The sequence below is a fragment of the Manis javanica genome, chromosome 1 (assembly GCF_040802235.1).
Source record: "Manis javanica isolate MJ-LG chromosome 1, MJ_LKY, whole genome shotgun sequence".
NCBI lineage: Eukaryota > Metazoa > Chordata > Mammalia > Pholidota > Manidae > Manis > Manis javanica.
The window spans coordinates 142,851,736-142,871,773 of record NC_133156.1 but is presented as its reverse complement, the minus strand read 5'-3'; positions in this window follow the sequence as shown (position 1 = coordinate 142,871,773).

Genomic DNA, 20,038 nt, shown 5'->3' with positions numbered 1-20,038 from the left:
ACAGTGCACAGTATAGGGAAAATATGAACAAATAAAAACACTCAGGTACAGTTAGTATTTTTCTTGAAGGTATACCTTGTGTCAACCACTGCTCAGTGTGGTGCTTGCTTTCACATAAGTTTTTGAAGAATTAATTCGGACATGATTTTAGACCTCAGAACCTTTTCTTGAAAGACCCTAAACCAGTGTTTGGGTGTCAAAGCCCTTTCCTTTCATTTGCCCCAGTTCTTACTAAGTCAGGGGAACACTGATGATGTCACATTGTAAACATCTTGAGAACAGGCATCATTATTTCACTTCTTCGTACTTACCTTATCTATGGGAATTATCAATGAATATATATTGATAAATTAATAGACAATAAATAGTTGGCTCTCCCAAGATCCCAACACTTTCTCTGCTAATTGACTCATTTTCAGACACAGCAAATATGGAACGACAAAATCATACTCTAAGTCATGCTAGTTTATATGAACATCTGAGAGGATCTCTTTCCAATAAGAAAGGAATGCACATAAATTTTACTAATTGTTGTAAGGTTTTTATCTATCACTGGATACTTTCAAAATTGGTGTAAAGTTGATCTTTAACTTTGCGGTTCAGTTTTGGATACATAGAAGACTGACTTGGGAAGCTGTTTTATTTTAAAAATAGTTCCATTGTTTTAGGAAAAGTAGCCTTTAAACATATTTAACTCGAGTGAAGTGAGTTAAATAAAACTTGAAATAGAAATATAAAAATATTTCCCATTCTTATTCAGTGAGTTTTAATATCCTTTAGGTGAATAGTTAATTAAAATAGGCAGGCATGAGAGGAGGGCTAGTGGGCCCAGGTGGGATGGAGTCTGTATTGGTTTCCTACTGCTGCTATAACAAATACCATAGACCCAGAGGCTGAAAACACCACAACTCTGCGATCGTACAGTTTTGGAGATCAGAAGCCTGCAGTTCGTGTTACAAGGGTAAAATGTGTCAGCAGGACATTATGTTACTCTTGGAAGTTTTAAGGGGTAATTCACTTCCTTCCCTTTTTTAGCTTCTAGAGGCTGACTTTATTCTTCATCTGTCTCCTCTTCTGCCTTTTGCTTTTGCACATGCCCCATTCTTACTGAGTCATTTTAAAAAGGATTGAAGCCGGAGTAAGGATTATATACCTTTAATATGTAAAGCCTGTACATGGTAACAGGAGTGCTCAATTCTGGATGAGTTATGAGACAAGATGGTGAGGAGACAAAGGATGGTGGCAGCCTGAACAATGCCTCATTGTGCACTCTGCAGTTGGAGTGGTAAGTAGCATGACGTCAGGTCTCCATTGCAGTCTTAGGGCAAATTAATTTTATAGATTTTTATGTTTAAAAGTCTCATCTGTTCAAGTGGCATATTTAATGTTACAATTACAGCTGAAGTAAATTAAAACTCCAACAAGCAAACTGAGTCCTATAATAAATTGAAAAAGCAGGAACAAATTGTGTGACTATATACAACTTTATCAATTAGTTGACTTCTCAGTTATTTCTCATGTTTCTCACATCTTTTATTAATAGTACAAGTGCTCTGGTCGAATTTAAGGGCAATCACTTTTAAAATCATAACCAAAGCTTGATGCTGGAGAAATTCCTTCCACAGTCATTATTTGAAAGTCCAAATCATTTACAAGAGTTTCTATTAAAGTAAGAGAGATCTCAAGTGTTTTGTTCTTTAATCATTTAAATCCAGATGGAAAGATGCTTGTCCCATGACCAAGAAATCTTCATAGAACAAGTATATTTCCATTCATGTATTATTCCCAAAGATGGTTTTCAGTACTCTATGAAGTGCTTTGTCACTTCCCCTTTCCTGCCCTTTCTGACCCTTTGCCCACCCCAATTCCCACTTCATCAGGGGCCCAGTATTATGATGTAATTCCTAGACTGTCCACAGCCCCCAAAGGGGCCTCACCCAGGCTTTCCTTTCTTACCCCTCAACTCCCTTCCAGCATCTTCCATTAAGCTCTGAGATCTTTTCTTGAGAGCAGCATCATCTGGTTCCTTCTGGCTATCACAGGTCTCACAGCCTGGGTTCATGTAAAGGCAACGTTATTCCATTATTCTCTCTGGGATGGCTGGAAATACAATGCTTTAACTGGAATTCTCCAGAACACAGGTTTCCTAGCATGTAACAGTTGCCACGTGAAAGCTGTGTTCACTTACCAAATAAATGCTGGAAATTCCTAAGGCACATGTGTGAAAACAAAACACCCCAAGGAACTTGTCTCATGTCGTTTAGTATTTCTCATCACAGAACCAGGGATGACCTGAGACCACACTTAAAGTATCTTTAAAAATGAGTTGTCTTCCACAGTAATGACTAGGCAGTAAAGCATTAATGAGAGAATCAGCACAAACTGAGGTGGAGAAGTTACTCAGCTGGTGTAGCAGTTAGGATTTTTAATATCAAGTACATACTGAAAAATATAACTCAAACTGTGATAGAAGAAGCGAAAAACTTAACAGGTTTGTTCAGGTGGTGCTTGACTCCTCAGTATCAAGTCAAGTCAAACTTAAGCAGAAAAAGTGTAATTATTGGCTCATTTACTAAAAAACTCAATGCGAGGCTTGCCAGAAAAGCATTTTAATGTGGCCATCCGAGGTTGGTGCTTCTCTGCCTTCAGGGTGTGACTTTGGCTTGTTGTCTTTATTCTCAGGACTCCACATGTGAACCTTGCCAGCAACCAACTCACCTTCCTTATTTTTAGGAGGCAGGAAAAGTCTCCTTGCATTTCATTGGCTCTTATTGGACAATGTGATCATCTCTGAGCCAATCACAGTGACCAGAGAAATGCCATACTCTGATTGGTCAGTCCTGAGTCCTGGGGCAAAGGGAAGGGTGAACTCTGCCCAAACTGCATGCTCAGGAGGTGTGGAAGGCAATGGTGCCCCAGACGAAAACCGTGTCATTACCACGAACAGAGTGAGTGGCTGCTTTGTGGCCAGAACCCAACAAGTACCCACTGCAACGGAAAGAAAATCATAAACCAGCATATATCTTGGTCTCTATGTACTTAGAGCAATTCAGTTCTAAAGATGAGTATAGATGAGTTACCGAAAATTCTCAGAATGGCTTAGTTGTTAGTGTTGTAGAGAGTCAGGGTGACTGCAGTTACCAGAAAATGCTTAAGAAAGATGTTCCCAGGATATGGAGCAAAGCTTACCACCTGAAAACGTGACCACCCAGAACTCACCTCATAAAGTGTCGGTCAGGGTTTTGTGCCTTACTAGGATGATTTATTTAAGAGTTAAGGATATATATCTCATTCTCTCCATTACTTAGCATAATGCTTGGTGAAGAAGGGCTGATTAAAAGACCATTTTAGATAAAATTAATCAATACATTTGCAGAAGTAACTCATGGGATGATCTTTTTTTAAAAGTGTGTCCTGAAATGCTTGGGAAACACCCAAGTCCACTTGAAAGGTAGACTATTTTTGGACCATGCTGTGCTAATTGAGGAAATCTGTGTCTGTTCCCTAACCTTTCTGAAGACTGTGTGCAAATAGGGTATTGGTATAGGAGGAATCTAAGAAGAGAAGAGAAGGCAAGAACTTGTCAGGAACGTTGGGAGAAGAGCCCTGTCCAACTTAACTCTGCACAGCTCCCTTCTCTCCTTTATCTGTCCTACAATATTTGCCCTCCTTGGCCTTCCCAAACTTCAAGCTCTCCTTAGCTTATCCAGGTTCTGTTTCCCTCCCTGCTCCCCAGCAGTGTGCTGGGTGCAACCTTGGGACTCACCGTGTTTCCTTCCTCTCATAGATCATAATCCTGTGAAGCCCTTTGTCCAAACCCTTGTTGTATACACTTTGTCCAGTCTTCTAGGTGTTTGAGCTCAGAGCAGGACGGATAAACTCAGCCCCTAATACTCCATATTGGCCTTTGATATTTACAGTGAGTCCCTTGTATCTGGCTGCGACTGAGGTCAGGCCCAAGAAAGACATGTGGAATAGACAGAAGAGGCAGGAGGTAGTGGCTGGCTACAGGGCTCTGGGTGCTTGATGTCCTCCTCACAGCTTCTCCTGGTTCACTGAATGATGGTGGGTAAATGTAGTTGTGACCCCTGAGGATGTCTTACCGGGCATTTGTCCTTTCTTTTGGAGGTGTGACACGGTTGGGACATCTTTGCTTGGACTCAGTGTAAATCCAGCCTTCCCAAGGCAGGGACCAAACGTTCAGCTCCTGAGCTGTCTTTGAAGCATCAACGCAGACATGTGATCTGAGTTCACCCACCCCCCCAACCACCACCATGGGGAATTTCAGTCGGGAAATGAGTGACTTGAGGAGGGAGGCTCTGAGCGGAACCCATCTTCCTGGAGCAGGTGGCTGCACAGCTGTCAGATCCCTCTCTGGTGCGGAAGTGCCCTTGTGGACTGTGGCACCAGAGCTGTCTTCTCTATGCCCAGAGGCAGTGGGAGAAGCATACCCCAGGCAGCATTGTGGCTGGGGTTTAGGCATTGTGTCTGGAGCCTTACCCTCAATTCTGTTTCACTAACCTCCGCACAATTCTGTAACTACTTCCTCTTCCTCCTCCATCAGCCTGAGTTAGCTGCTCCTATTTGGAAAACTCATTGTCTTGATTGTATTATTATTTGATTGAGTAACAATGTATCACCAAAGATGTATGTGAAGAATTGATGTTGCTTTATCACATAAAGGAAGGCTAAATTTAAATAGCTTCTTCCAAGTAGATCAGCATCCTTCCTTAAATGCCATCTGTGTATGTCATGGACCAATGCGGAAGACCAGAGAAGAGTGAACACATTACTTACTCTGGGTCTTATCTCTTGCTCTTGTCAACTACATTAATTTTTCTGTTTGAAATAGAATTTCTTGTTAGTCCAGTGATTGTTATTGGATATTTTAATGGCTGTGTTGGCACGATAAAAATCATATTTTCTGAACAAGTTTCCAGGCTTCATCAGCATTGCCATAGATGGACATTTGCAATCAAGGTATAGGATGTATTCGGCTGACAAATGGCTTTCTCTAATAGCAGATTTGAAAAGAGCATCTGGTTTCATTAACTTTATAACTTCTCATTCTTTTATATTCAGAACACATACCCACTACACTTGTGATTCATTCTTTTGAAAGATGAGCACACTTGGCATGGTACAGAGATAAGGGCCATTTTTATGGGTAAATGCTTATCCTGTTAGAGCAGTATGGATAGTGGTGGCTTACAATGGAAATCCTGATAGACTCTGAAGTGTGTCAGCTAAGCCAGGATGCTAGTAGGACAAACAGCTCCCAGGAGTCAACTAGACAAGATGTGGTCATGGAAGATAGGAAATGCTGTTTTAATAAAGTACCATGGACTCTTTGTCTTTTTCACAGAAAGTGACCTCCTTCTGGCCTGTAATAGAAAGCATATCACTTGGAGATTCTGGTGGGAATTGCTTAGAGCAGAGGTATATATTCAGATGTCTGAATGGTACATTTTACTCATCATCAAGAATTACTGGTGAGATTTTTATGGACAGGCAATAAACTACTTTGTTCTGCAAACCTTTGAAAGGGGATGAGAGAGAATGAAAAACTCAAGCAAATAAATGCATGGGCTATGAACATAATAGGTGAGACATTGAACTAGCTGTTGTTTATCCTTGCAGAAAACTGAGGTGTTTTAAAAATACCATCTAAATTAAAAGCCAAGACATTATGACAAGTTGAGCTTTTTGTTGTGTGAGAAGCAAGCTGCATAGATCAGAGAATAAATTCACTGGAAGGTACCAAAGATGTCCGCCTAGTGCAATACCATTATTTTGCCAATGCAAGAAACTGCTGTAAATTTGATTCTGCTTTGGACTACATGGCCTCCCAACCCCCCTGTCAGTCATGTTTAGGAGATCAAAGGCCAACATAGTTCTTCATGTCCCACCACTTACTGTGTGACTTTAGACAAGTTATTTAACCTCTCTGAGTCTCTCCTAGGCTGTAAGATCAAACTTCATTTTTTAATATTTTAAAATGTTTTTTAATATCACAATTAAAAAAAAGCAATTTAAGGAGTGCATTTAAAGCCCTTAGCATGGTGCTTGGTACATGACAATTTTTAGTTTGTGCCTTCAGAGCTTTCCATTCTTCCATCTATAATAACTCATTCAGGGATGAGTATGTGATCCCATAATGACTAATGAGGTGCCCTGAGGCTTTTGCTGAGGCTCCTTGGAGTTAATCTTGCTGAATGGATTTAAATCTGGGGAGATGAAATTGCTGGAGATTTTATTACATCTAGACCTGGATATTACAGCCAGGACAAATAGAGACAGAACTGAGAGCTAGAGACAAACAGGCCCATCCATGATGACTTTATCTGCTCCCTGAGTCCAGCCGTGCCTGAAGCCCACTGACTTCTGGACTTTGCATTTACATGAGTAAATTAATTCTATTTTGCTTACTGCAGTCAGGGTCAGATTTTCAGTCACGTGCAACATAGGAATTGTGATAGATGCAGTCCTGAAGGGAGATGGTCTCACACTGTTACAGATTTATTATTATTGCCCCAGGTGAAGGCTCATCCCCACAGTTACTTCTTTCTTCCAGGCATGGAGCTATGGAGCCACTCAGGTCCTTGATCATCTCTCCTAAGAGCCCAGGGTAGCCAGCTTTGATATGTCAAGGACACTTTGACCTGAAAAGTTTATTTGTTATTTTTGGTGACCCTTAGCTTAGAGATGGTACTTTTGAAACCCCAGCTGCTGCCTCTTTAGTTCTTTCTCTGGGTGCCAAAAGCCTGATCAACAATGAATCCTGACATGTCTTCAAACTTGATTTAGCATCTGGATGGATGCAGTGAATGTCAAGTCTGGGTCTCGTGATGAGGAAAAGCTGGAACGCAAGCAGAAATGCTGAGAAATGCTTAGTCACAGGGTGGATTCACAGGTGCTTTTCTCTCTTTTTAAATGTTACATTGCTGCCATCATGTGCTTGCTAATCAAGTTAAACTTGTCAAGTCCTGCTACAAATTGGGTGAAGGCTGAATAAGATGACACCAAGTCCATGATGCCATCATTGGACAAGGTTGTCAGAGTCATTCTTTTGGCTCGGCTTGTCCTGGTGACCTCTGGAGTTCTTCTCATGAACTTCGAGGAAGCAGGTGGGTCTGCTGTTGACTTGAACATGAAAACTGGTTGCCCAGGTACTGGAGGAAGAGCTTTATGGTCCTAGTGGTTTATTTATTTATTTTTTATTGAAGGGTAGTTGACACATAGTATTACATTAGTTTCAGGTGTACAACACAGTGATTGAACATTTATATACATGATAATTCTAGCTACCAGCTATCACCATACAAAGTTGTTACAATATTTTGACTATATTCCTTATGCTATACATTACATCTGGTTACTTATTTATTTTACAATTGGAAGTCTGTACTTTTTTTTTTTTTGAGAGGGCATCTCTCATATTTATTGATCAAATGGTTGTTAACCACAATAAAATTCTGTATAGGGGAGTCAAAGCTCAATGCACAATCATTAATCCACCCCAAGCCTAATTTTCGTCAGTCTCCAATCTTCTGAAGCAGCAAGTTCTTACATGGAGAACAAATTCTTACTTAGTGAATAAGTTACATGGTGAACAGTACAAGGGCAGTCATCACAGAAACTTTCAGTTTTGATCATGCATTATGAACTATAAACAGTCAGTTCAAATATGAATATTCGTTTGATTTTTATACTTGAGTTATATGTGGATACCACATTTCTCTCTTTATTATTATTATTTTTAATAAAATGCTGAAGTGGAAGGTAGATGCAAGATAAAGGTAGAAAACATAGTTTAGTGTTGTTGTAAGAGAGCAAATGTAGATGATCAGGTGTGTGCCTGTAGACTAAGTGTTAATCCAAGCTAGACAAGGGCAATAAAACATCCACGGATGCAGATTTCTCTCAAAACAGGGGGGTTGAGGTTCTAAGCCTCACCTCTGTTGATCCCCAATTTCTCACCTGATGGCCTCCCTGCAACTGTGCCTGTCTTAGGTTGTTCCTCCCTTGAGGAATCTTACCCGTCTCTGGCTAACCAGTCATCTTCCCGGGCCATACAGGGAAATGTAAACTTGGCAAGTGAGAGAGAAGCCTTATTGTTTGAAAAGGTTAGCTTTTTACTTCTTTGTATATTTATGCCCTGTGGCTTCTATGCCCAGCATTTGTCTTGAGGTATCTTTAACACTTGGAAGACTTATGATACTCGGTAAATTCGACATGAGGCATGAATTCTATTTAAGGCCTGTAATTAGGAAGGAAGAAGAAAAGCTATAGAAGTAGCAGGTGGAAGAAAACATGGGAAGATTGATTATTTCTTTGACATATCTTCTTGTAGAGTAACTTCAGCATGTATAGGTTTTAAACTACTAATTAAATTGCGCACACACATTAACATAATAGGAATACAGTTACATAGCCAAAGCATACCTATAATTACCAGCCATCTCCAGTGAAACCAAGAAAACCAGTTAGGCACCTTAGGCATTTGTGAAAACTTATCTATGATATGGTGGATATTGTCCAACTGAACTTAAACAGTCTGAGAGAAATCAGACAAATTAAAACAACCCATTCCTGGGGACTGTTCACATCCCATAGGTTCTTTCAACAGTAAATAGTCTGTAGTTGTAAGATTTTGGAGCGCTACAATTTGCACTTCTCCTAATTCTTGGTTGAGTTCCAACAGTGTAGATCCAGTCAAATTTGTTGTTTTACTGTATGCACAGGCCAGCTTAGATATCTCCTTCTTCATTCCAATGGCAAGTCCAGGAACCGGTGGTATGAGTGCATCTACAGCTGTAACAGCGCCTGGATCTTTGTTGGGGTTTTTTGATGATCACCTTCTGGCATGAGTCTTCCAGAGAGTGCTGATGTTGGAAGTTCTTTTTCATATCGTATCTTAGTTCATTTTCGGGGTAGCCAAATTAGGCTTTGATCCTCTGTATAAGCACAAACAAACCCTTTGCCTACACTTTTATATGCCCTTTATACCATTGTGCAGAACTCATTGGAGGTCACCACACAGGAACTGCTTTTTTTTGTTGTGGTGGTTATCATTAATCTACACTTACATGATGAATATTATGTTTACTAGGCTCTCCCCTATACAAGATCCCCCCTATAAACCCCTTTACAGTCACTGTCCATCAGCATAGCAACGTGTTGTAGAGTCACTACTTGTCTTCTCTGTGTTGTACAGCCCTCCCCTTTCTCCCACCCGCCATGCATGCTAATTGTAATACCCCCTTTCTTCTCTCCACCCTTATCCCTCCCTACCCTCCCATCCTCCCCAGTCCCTTTCCCTTTGGTACCTGTTAGTCCATTCTTGAGTTCCTTAATTCTGCTGCTGTTTTGTTCCTTCAGTTTTTCCTTTGTTCTTATACTCCACAGATGAGTGAAATCATTTGGTATTACTCTTTCTCCACTTGGCTTATTTTGCTGAGCATAATACCCTCCAGCTCCATCCATGTTGCTGCAAATGGTAGGATTTGCCCTTTTCTTATGGCTGAGTAGTATTCCATTGTGTATATGTACCACATCTTCTTTATCCATTCATCTATTGATGGACATTTAGGTTGCTTCCAATTCTTGGCTATTGTAAATAGTGCTGCGATAAACATAGGGGCGCATCTGTCTTTCTCAAACTTGATTGCTGTGTTCTTAGGGTAAATTCCAAGGAGTGGAATTCCTGGGTCAAATGGTAAGTCTGTTTTGAGCATTTTGATGTACCTCCATACTGCTTTCCACAATGGTTGAACTAATTTACATTCCCACCAGCAGTGTAGGAGGGTTCCCCTTTCTCCACAGCCTCGCCAATATTTGTTGTTGTTTGTCTTTTGGATGGCAGCCATCCTTACTGGTGTGAGGTGATACCTCATTGTAGTTTTAATTTGCATTTCTCTGATAATTAGCAATGTGGAGCATCTTTTCATGTGTCTGTTGGCCATCTGTATTTCTGTTTTGGAGAACTGTCTGTTCAGTTCCCCTGCCCATTTTTTAATTGGGTTATTTGTTTTTTGTTTGTTGAAGTGTGTGAGCTCTTTATATATTCTGGACGTCAAGCCTTTATCGGATCTGTCATTTTCAAATATATTCTCCCATACTGTAGGGTTCCTTTTTGTTCTATTGATGGTGTCTTTTGCTGTACAGATGATTTTCAGCTTAATATAGTCCCACGTGTTCATTTTTGCTGTTGTTTTCCTTGCCCGGGAGATATGTTCAAGAAGAGGTCACTCATGTTTATGTCTAAGAGGTTTTTGCCTATGTTTTTTTCCAAGAGTTTAATGGTTTCATGACTTACATTCAGGTCTTTGATCCATTTTGAGTTTACTTTTGTATATGGGGTTAGGCAATGGTCCAGTTTCATTTTCCTACATGTAGCTGTCCAGTTTTGCCAGCACCATCTGTTGAAGAGACTGTCATTTCGCCATTGCATGTCCATGGCTCTTTTATCAAATATTAATTGACCATATATGTCTGGGTTAATGTCTGGATTCTCTAGTCTGTTCCATTGGTCTGTGGCTCTGTTCTTGTGCCAGTACCAAATTGTCTCGATTACTATGGCTTTGTAGTAGAGCTTGAAGTTGGGGAGTGAGATCCCCCCACTTTATTCTTCTTTCTCAGGATTGCTTTGGCTATTTGGGGTCTTTGGTGTTTCCATATGAATTTTTGAACTATTTGTTCCAGTTCATTGAAAAATGTTGCTGGTAGTTTCATAGGGATTGCATCAAATCTGTATATTGCTTTGGGCAGGATGGCCATTTTGACGATATTAATTCTTCCTAGCCATGAGCATGGGATGAGTTTCCATCTGTTAGTGTCCCCTTTAATTTCTCTTGAGTGACTTGTAGTTTTCAGAGTATAGGTCTTTCACTTCTTTGGTTAGGTTTATTCCTAGGTATTTAATTTTTTTTTGATGCAATTGTGAATAGAGTTGTTTTCCTGATTTCTCATTCTGTTGGTTCATTGTTAGTGTATAGGAAAGGCACAGATTTCTGTGTGTTGATTTTGTATCCTGCAACTTTGCTGTATTCCGATATCAGTTCTAGTAGTTTTGGGGTGGAGTCTTTAGGGTTTTTTATGTATAGTGTCATGTCATCTGCAGATAGTGACAGTTTAACTTCTTCTTTACCAATCTGGATTCCTTGTATTTTTTTGTTTTGTCTAATTGCCATGGCTAGGACCTCCAGTACTATGTTAAATAACAGTGGGGAGAGTGGGCATCCCTGTCTAGTTCCCGATCTCAGAGGAAAAGCTTTCAGCTTCTCACTGTTCAATATAATGTTGGCTGTGAGTTTATCATAAATGGCCTTTATTATGTTGAGGTACTTGCCCTCTATTCCCATTTTGCTGAGAGTTTCTATCATGAATGTATTTTGGTCCTAGTGGTTTTCATAGATGGCATCTTTCAAGGCTGTTGTCTTACCCAGAGGCACATCTTTCTTCTGTCAGTGTTGGCTAGCCCCCTGCAGAGGCAGCAAGGACCAACACCCAAAATTTGGTTTGGGTATTGAGATTGAGGACTCCTCATGTGCCAAGAGATCTCAGCGTGTTATCACTCAGAGGACTTCCAGGAAGAGCTGGGTGTGCACTAGCAGGTGCAGGCAGAGTGTAGGGAGTGGGTTTGCACCTTTGGGTGTGGTTAACGTGCGGGACTGGAGGAAAATTCCCCAACATGGAGGTTTACATTTCTCCTGGTCTCCAAAGGAGGACCAGAGCTCAGTGTCTTCCTATCAGTCTGTCCGGAGGTAATGCCAAAGGGGAAAGAGGGCCAGACTTAAAAAGAAATCAGCAGTGAAAAACCCAGTATGAGGTTGACTCTTTCTTACATTTCAATGTCATCTTATCTAAACAAAATGTATTAGCTTCCCAGGGTAGAAATTTCCACAAGCCAAGTGCCTTAGAACAATAGAAATGTATGTCCTCACCATCTTGGAGGCCAGAGTTGGCATGGTGAATTCCCTCTGGACACTCTGAAGGATAGTTTACTCCCTGTGTCTCCCAGCTTCTGGTGGCCGCTGGCGACCCTTGGCCTGTGGCTGCATCCCTTCTATCTCTGCCTGCATCTTCATGGGGCATTCTTCTCTGTTTCTGTCTTCTCAATGACATGCTCACTGGACTTAGGACCCACCTTCATTCTGTACCTCATTTTGATCCTTACTTTGATTACATCTGAAAGACCCTATTTCCAAATAAGGTCACATTATAAGCTTCCAGATAGACATGAATTTGGGGGATACTCTTCAACTCAGTACACAAAGTCAAAACATTTTTTTATCATATTTAAACAAGCACATTCTTTACCACATTTATCAGATTGCTGAATTTGTGCCTCCCCACATGGGCCTGGAGAGCACCTTCACAGGCTCGTGGGGTCCTTAGGAAGGTATGGTCTGTGAAGAGGGCTGAGAGTGGATGGAGGCTTTGCAGACAGGAGGAGCAGAAGTGGAAGGGGAGTGACGGGGATACCACCTGCTCGGCACTCCCCTGGGGCTGGAAGTGAAGAACATCAGTTACCACACTGGCCTGTTTCTCAGCAGGGACAGGCTGAGTCAGGATATGCCGTGACATGTGGGGAAGCAGCATGAAGCACAGCTTGAGAAGCAGGGGTGTCTTTCTGTCACCTCCTGCATGTCCTTAGGACATGTCCTCACTGGTGCTTTAAATTCAATTCTTATGGCAAGTTCCCCATCAGGACTAGGATCTGCTTGATGGCATGTTCAGTTTTAAATTTTCCCATTAGCTGATTGGCTTCATCAGTGCCCACCTTTGATGCCTGTATCCATCAGTTCAAGTTGCCATAACAAAACAGCATAGGCCAGTGGCTTAAACAACAGAAAATTTTTTTCACTGTTCTGGAGGCTGGCTGGGGTTTTGAGAGCAAGGTGGCGGAGGGGTCTGTTTCTTATGAGGCCTTTCTCCTGGGCATGTAGACCACCTATCTTCCCCCCGTGTCTTTAAATCATCTTCCCTCTGTTCTTGCCTGTGTCCTAATTTCCCTTGTTTAAGGGACACTCGTCACACTGGATTAGCGTCGCCCTTATGACCTTATTTTAACTTGGTTATCTTTTAAACAAGCCTATCTCCAAATGAGGTTACATTCTGAGATCCTGGGGTTTAGGGTTTCTGTTGTTTTTTTAATACACAGTAATGATAGTACATAGTGTAATCATATTGTTCTTTTTCAGGGTCCCAGACCTGATTCTGGTGTGTGTGTGTGGGAGGGGGCTTTCCCACACATAACCCCAAGCAATTCTGGAACACCAGCAGCGTGTCTGAGAATTCAGCTCAATTCTAACACTGACTGCCTGGAGACAGCACCGGATTCCCCAGGTTAAGGGCTCCATCCTATGAGACTGCCCTCCACCCCCCACTCCAGAGTCGGTCACAAGCCCCAGGCAGGTTCCCTGTGCTTCTGACCTCCGGGCTATGGATTGGAGGTTCTCACGACTTTCCCCTTAGGTTCTATTAATTTGCTAGAGTGGCTCACAGAATGCAGGAAAACACTTTGACCAGTTTAATAAAGGACACAAGTTAACAGCCAGATGAAGAGCCACAAAGAGCAGGGTCCCAAATAAAGGAGCTTCTATCTTCATGGTGCTTGGGGCCTGGCTCTGTGGCGTGTGCACATGTTCTTGTTTCCCAAGCCTGGAAACGCTCTCCACAGGACCCAAGACAGCGAGAAGCTCTTCTCTCAGCTTTTTGTGAGAGCTTCATTGCATAATCCTGATTGACCCAATGACCGGCCATTGGTTGATCTAACCCAGCCCCACCCTTGGGTGGGTCCCTAGGTCTCTCACTAACATGACAGAGCACCCATTTCACCTTTAAGGCTCTGAAGAGTTTTCAGGAACCGGGGATGAGACCACATGCCTGGGCAAGGTGTGTTTGGTCATCTGAATGACCGAGTATGTGTTTCTTATGACTCATTATAGTGCAACTTGGATATATGAATTTTGGGGGGAACATATGTCAGGCCCAAACAATCTGTCTCACACTTTGGTTCTTAGTGAGCAAAGTTTGTACTATTCTTTGTTGACATATTTCTCTGCTCTAAAAGTTATCATGGTCTTTCAAGGAAGCACTTAAACATGAGAAGGAAGGGCTGCGAGGCAAAGCCAGATGGGAACCTCAGAGTTAGGGGCCTGCATGAATGCCAAGCAGCAATGAGGCAGGGAAGTCATGAGAACAGCGTTTTGCCATCTTCCCCAAGAGGATCCAGTCTTTAGAGATCCCTTTCTGGATATTTACACCTTGACTTCCACCCACACTGGGAACTTTCATCCACATCTGCAATCTGCAGACCAGGTTGCAAATAAGCCCATTTCTTTGGAGGAGACTTAAAAATATAAGCCTCCTCATTATAACTGTAACTCAAGTTACTGAGTAGAATTTAATCTAAGCTATGCTAATGAACTGGGTGCAGGGATCTTTTAACAGTATACCTGTATATCAAGCCATCACATTGTATACTTTACATAGTTTAGGGGTTTATTTGTCAATTACACCTCAATAAAACTAGAAGAAATTCCAAACACTTATTCCAGGACTTCCCTTTGCTTCCATCTCCTGTTATTTTTGTTCAATTTGTATTTAATCTATTCCTGGCACCCTCCCTTCCCCAAAATGCATGAATATGATTAACATAAATATATTTAGCAAAAGAAATCTCCCTTTTTAAATCAGAAATATGTATCGGATTGTCAGCTGTTTAAAGATTCTGAAAGTGAATTACTATAGGAAAAAAATTAGCTTTATTTCCTGCTCCACCCCCCCACCTCCCAAGAATTTATATAAGCTAGATTACTTTAGGGCCTTGTTCCAGCAATTCAGATTATCAATACAGCAAGAAGCTATTTTAAGACTGTGTTCGCATGGACCCTATGATAATGCGACAGCAAAAGCCAGATGTGGTGGACAGCTAAGGCCCCCCACAGAAAGATCACAGAAATGGATTCTCCCCAAAGCCCCCAAAAGGAACACAGCTCTGCCAACTCACCTTGGACTTCTGACCTCCAGATCTAATTCAATTTTGTTGTTTTAGGCCTTAAATTTGTGGTTATTTAATTAAAGCAGCCATAGGAAATAATACACTAGTGTAACTGATTTACCTGAAGCCACCGGAAGTAACTGTGTAGCAGTATCCCTGGGTACTGGGACCAGTCACCCCAACACACCCAGGCTGCTGACAACGTTCTACAGTATTCCTTTATTTGTCTGAAATAGGAAGTGTGGTCTCTATCATTTCTTATGCCTGCTTTCCCTCCTCTGGGCTGATCCAGGGTCTAAGCATACAGAGTCCATCCAGCGAGATGGGTGGGTCCAGGTACTCCATCTTTCCCTGCTCCTATGCTTCTGGCCCTGGTTGGGGTCTGGACAGGGAGGTGTGCAAGGGTGTCACCTTGCTCTCTGCTTAATGGGTTCCTCTTCCAGGCAGCTTGTTTCCCCAGTTCCTCTGTCCTCCACACAATGTGGCACCCTGCTGACAACTCTTTCCCCATCCCAGGAGCTCCCAGCCCTCACCCTTCCAGGCCATCTCCTTCCAGACCAGGGTGTTTGCTCCAGTCCCCGACGCTTGACTCTACCCCGGACTGTGGCCAGCACTGCCCTGCACCCCTTGGAAAACCATCTCCTTCACTCAGACCTGCCACCCAAGAAATCTGTGGTGGTATTCACAGCACTGTTTTCCTTGTTATATCTGTTTTCCACGATTTTTTGTATCATGCCTCTTACATGGTAATTTCAGTAAATGTGGCTGACTGCCTGAACGCTAATAACCTCCACTGGGACAGCAGTTGGCAGAATCAGGAGCAAGGTGTGCTAGAGCCGACCTGTTCCGGCTCGAGAGACCAGATGGTTAAATCGTCAGGAATCTGCAAGCTGGTTGTTAAATACAGTCATTACTAAGCATCAAATTATACAAACTTAGAATAAAGGAATTATATAGAAAATAACAATAATAAAACTCAGAACCCATCATGACCTAATTATTTTACTACATTTTATCATTGCCTATGTTCTTGAGGGGAAGTTATTTATATCTATTTTATCTGTATCTGGAAATAATATATTGGTTTGTTTCTGAGTACCACTTCCACATGCATTCAGTGACATCATACTGGCAGCTTGAAATTGGTCATGGTGCGTGCACTGACTGCACAGAGACAGGCAAATGCTATAAACTAAGGAGGTGGTGGTTTTTTTTTTTTTTTAACATTCACCAGCATGCCACTGGTCAGAAGCCCAAGCTGCTCTTCATAAAAGCTGCAAAATGAAAGCAGAACAGGTATTATCACCCCCAATTTGCTAACAGAGAGAGAGAGAGACCCAGAAGTTTGCTAGTTTATCCAAACAGGATTTCTGAGTCCTACTCCCATATTTTCACTATATGTATATTTTTGTATATTTGTGCCACATCTGTGATAACTGAGATTAAGTAATGGATTTTTCAATTTAGTTTTACTTTTTCTATAAAGTATTACTGCTTAGAACAATAATGTCAGAAATTAGGGTTGCCAGATAAAATACAGAATGCGCAATTAAATCTAAATTCCAGACAGTGAAAAGATTTTTCAGTGTAAGTATGTCCCAAATATTGCATGACACATACTTACACTAAAAAAAAAATTATTGGTTATTTCACAAATTCGATTTTTACTGGATGTCTTCTATTTTTATTTGGTGAATATGGCAACCCTAATTAAATACTGTCTGTGTTTATGTATTAACAAGATAGGAAGAGTTCATGCTATAGTCCTATCAAATTGGAAAAAAGAATCTCATCTTTCTTACTATTTGCTCCATGTTTCAAACATTGCTGGGGTCAAGATTAATCACATATACAAATTTAGGATTACCTAATCATTGGGCTAGTGAGTTTAAACTCCCAGTGAATTTCCACCTGAAAAGGACAGCCCATCTCCTTTCTGACTTTTTCTACATCTCTGGAACAGTCTAAAACAAAGCTCAGCCATTTAAAAATGTAGTTTCCCTTGTCCATCTGTATCCATTTCGTAATTTAGGTTTCCCCCTGGTCCTAACAATCCCCCTCAAGGCTGTTGGCACACTGGTACCAGTTCTGCTATGGCAAACTGCTTTTTTGTTTAAGGTTTAAAAATTCTTGGGAAAGTAAGTGAAGCTGTCCTTCGAAATCTTGGGTCTTGAGTGAACAGAAAATCTGGAATACTTCCCCCCAGAGATCATGAATGAGTTTTGACCATTGAAGCCACTACTGGTGGCCCCATTATAAGCACTTGTCCTTGGATGTCTGGCAAATAGAAGCAGAAGCCCTTCCTCTGTATCAACATTTCATTTACTACCAATGCTCTGAATGCTCTTTATTTTCCCTGGGGTCCAAGGACCAGTGGTGAGGAGCTCACCTCAGAAGGTCTGGGGCTGGGAGCTGTGGATACAGAGAAGGCAATAATTACATTGCACTGGTCATTTAGGTGGTGCGTGTTAGCAGAAGAGGATGTTAAAGGGTAATGTAACATGGAGACGTTCTCATTCTGAAACTGAGCATTCCCAAAGACAAGCTCAATTTTGTGTTTAGCCACAAAAGTTGTTAGCTTACGTGATACCACTGCACCTTATTCCCTCATCTCAGAAATGGGGTGGGTTATAATACAAGCCTACCTGGTAGTGTTAGGACAACAGGACCTATGTGAAAATGCTATGAAAGCAAGAAAATACTGCGCACATAAAAGGGGTTGTTTTTTTTAACCATTCGTATGAGCACAGGCCCTGTTCCCCTTGGTTTACAAGTTTACTCTGCAGCCCTAAAATTATTCTTCATTTCATTTATGACTGTCTCGGTCCAGAGCCTCATCTTAATTGATAGCCCATTGCTAGCTTCTCCACTTCCTCCCGTTATTCACTCATCCTAACCTGCTGTCAGAATGCCTTTGAAGGCTCTGCATGGTCCTGAATTAACATGTTCAAAAGCTTGTTCTCATCTGACCTTCTCCTTGTCATCTTCTGTGTCCATCAGTGACATTTTACACTCCCTTCATAGGACAGTCTCCCCTGGCTTTGACAACAGTGCCCTGGTCTTGTACCCTACACCCAACCCAATGTGCCATTGTTTCCTCCTACATCATGCTGGTTGCCCATGGGCCATCACCATCTTCAGGTGATTTCTTCTTGATCCTCTTTTCTATAGATGCTCTGTCTGTGCCATTTTGCAACTCTCAACCTCAAAGAGATGATGCCAATTCGACGTCTCCAGTCCTGACTGCACACTGCTGTCTTCTCCTTGGGCTTACCACCGGTATCTAAAACATGACATGTCCAAAATGGAGCTCTTCCTTGCTGGAAAGATTTTTCTTCCTTCTTATCAAGGGTTATCCACTCTGGGCTTCTGGTCACCCCAGCTCACATCTCAGTGGGATTTTGGTCCCTCTATTGCTCAGCAAGTAGTCACCAAGTGCTGTGAATTTTACATTTCACATTCGTTTTGTTTTACCTGCTATTTTTTTTAGCTCAGACTCTTGTGTTGTCTGGATCATTGTTCTTAAGCTTTAATGTTCCTATGAGTTCTTGGGGAATTGATGAAAAAGCCAATCCTGGTGCAGAAAGGTATGGGGCCCAGTATTCTGCATTTCTAACATGTTTTCAAGTGATGGCAGTGCTGCTGGTCTCCCAGTTATATTTTGAGTAACGAGTTCTAGATAACTGTGATAGTCTCAGAAGTGACTGTTCCCTAGATTCATGGTTCTCAAAGTGTGGTACCCAGACAAGCAACATTAACATCACTTGGAAACTTGCTAGAAATGCAAATTCCTGGTCTGTCTTAGCCCTAGCCACTCAGAAACTGTATATCTGAACAAGTTACCCAGTTGATTCTGATGCATGTTAAAGTTTGAGAACCCCTGATGTAGACCTTACCTTTACAATCATCACACACACCCCAGAATCTGTAAAGATGCTGGGAAAAATCTGTGTCCATGATACGAGGTTTCAAGAGCTTCAAGCTTTTCTCCCAGGTGACTCCACTCCCTCTCCACCCTCTTCCTGCCTTTAATTTTAGAACTTTACATGTTGTCCCCTGTGCACTCCCTATACTTCCCACATCTTCCACATTCTTGTTTATTTTCTGGCTTTATTCATCCACACTCAGTGGAAGCCTATGCATTCTTTCAGTTCCAGCCAAACACCGTCTGCTCTGTGCTGTGTTCCCCTGTCACCCTGCTGGGAAAGCACCTTTTCCTGCATGTGCTCAGTTTTGGTCACACTGTGCTAAAGCAGTGGTTCTCCCTGGAGCCGACTTTGCTCCTCAGGGTACATTTGGCAATGTCTGGAAAGAGTTTTGATTGCCACAGCTGTAGGTGGTGATGTCCTAGGCATCCAGTGGGTAGAAGCCAGGGATGCTGGTATCTTATAACACACCTCACCTCACCCCTGCACCCCTAAAATTATTCAGCCCCAAAAGCCAGTAGTGCATTAGTGAAGAAACTCTGCTTTACAGGAATCTGTGTATCTTCTGTCTTCACAAATGACTGTTGGTACTACCCTGAGGTGATGTCTCTTGTTATGCAAGCTCCTTCTAGTAGAGCATCAAGCACTCATCAATACTTTGTCTTCATTTTATTGAGGAGCTGATCAATCAAATATTGAAGACATTTTTAATGTGTGATGCTAATATGGGCATTGTTGCAGCTAATGCCAAGAATTCCACTGTCTTAACTGAGGCTGCCTGTCCTAATGTGCTCAGGGAATTGAGAGTGGAGTTTGTTTTTTAACTACTTCATTCTCTGTGGCTGCTGGGACATTAGTGGCAGCTCGGTTACGTACTACTGCACGGATGGAGAGACTGGGGTCAAGTGCCTGCTTTGCCAGGTCTGAAGTGTGTCCTTGCTCTTTCGTCTGGGAAAGAACACGAGTTATCGCTCAGGAGAGTTATGGTTGTTTGTAAGTAACTGGAGGTCTTGGTCTCTTGACTTCATAAGGCCAAGGATTGTCTGGCACACCCTGGAATATTCTTCTCATTTAATTCTACAGGTTATATAAAACTACATATGGC